This window comes from Chelonoidis abingdonii, chromosome 17, assembly GCF_003597395.2.
Source record: "Chelonoidis abingdonii isolate Lonesome George chromosome 17, CheloAbing_2.0, whole genome shotgun sequence".
Classification (NCBI taxonomy): domain Eukaryota; kingdom Metazoa; phylum Chordata; order Testudines; family Testudinidae; genus Chelonoidis; species Chelonoidis abingdonii.
This window is the reverse complement of record NC_133785.1, coordinates 26,086,950-26,088,215: the sequence shown is the minus strand read 5'-3', so window position 1 is coordinate 26,088,215 and position 1,266 is coordinate 26,086,950. Positions and strand designations below refer to the sequence as shown.

The following is a 1,266-nucleotide window of genomic DNA, read 5'->3' as shown; positions in this document are numbered from 1 at the left end:
GTGACTTGTTAATGTGGAGTTTATCAATTAATTCCAAAACCTCTTCTAGTGACACTTCAATCTGTGACAGTTCCTCAGATTTGTCACCTATAAAAGCTGGCTCAGGTTTGGGAATCTCCCTAACATCCTCAGCCATGAAGACTGAAGCAAAGAATCCATTTAGTTTCTTCACAATGACTTTATTGTCTTTAAGCATTCCTTTTGTATCTTGATCGTCAAGGGGCCCCACTGGTTGTTTAGCAGGCTTCCTGCTTCTGATGTACTTAAACATTTTGTTATTACCTTTGGAGTTTTTGGCTAGCCTTTCTTCAAACTCCTCTTTGGCTTTTCTTATTACACTCTTGCACTTACTCCATTTAGATCGTCTCTGCTGGCTTCTGCGTTTTTGTCCCAAACATCATAGTTACTTTGAAGTCATTAACTGACATCTTTTATTTCTACATAGATAAGATCCTAAAGTAAATATATAATTTAAATTTACATTTTCGTTCCATAGCTAGAGCTACACAGATAAGCAGAAAGAAGTAGATACCAATTGATTAAAAACCTCAAGTTTAGGCCTAACTGCAGCAGTTCTTTCCAACAAAAGCTAAAGATGATGACATGAGAAGCTAGCATTTTATTTTGATTAAGCTAAAGCTTTTAAATTGCAATGAATAATGATAAAGAACAAAGTAATGCAGGACTAAAATTGATAAATCATAAGGTAGAGTGTCCTTTCCAAATTCATTAAAACCACTGTATGTTAATATAACTATCTTTTAGTATCCTTATACTGTAACAGGCTTTCCAACAGTTGTAGGAATATCAGGTAGCTGTTTTTTTTTTCTAATATAGAAAATCATGTTTTCCCAACAGGATTTGAGAACTTTTACTTGGCAAATGATAATTCTTTTGGCATTACCGTTTCCTGTTTTATTTTGCCTTTATTACGGATAACTAATCAGTGAAATTATTATAATTTAGAAGAGTAAATAAAAATAATCAGACAACAAATAGTACTATGTCCTCTCAGCAGGAACGTGTTCAGTCCTATGCCCCATGGAAAGGACTTGGGGACAAACAATTAAAAGTTTAGAAGCATGATGAGACTTCCATATGAAGAGAGACTGAAGGGACAGTGTACATACAAACAGGGCCTAGTTCTCAGCTTCATTACACCAGTTACACAGTGATATAACTCCAGTGGCATTACATCATCATCTCAGGTCTATGGCAGAGCGTAGAACAGTGGCTCTCAAACTCCCCCCCCCCCCCCCCCCCCCC

The 1,266-nt window shown here is 36.4% G+C and overlaps 1 protein-coding gene across 3 annotated transcripts in view; it reads right to left on the bottom strand.

Annotated features, from left to right (window-relative positions):
• Positions 1 to 1,266, bottom strand: part of SUMF1 (sulfatase modifying factor 1) — an 82,478-nt gene that overhangs the window by 72,012 nt on the left and 9,200 nt on the right. The gene's annotated exons all lie outside the window — the stretch shown is intronic.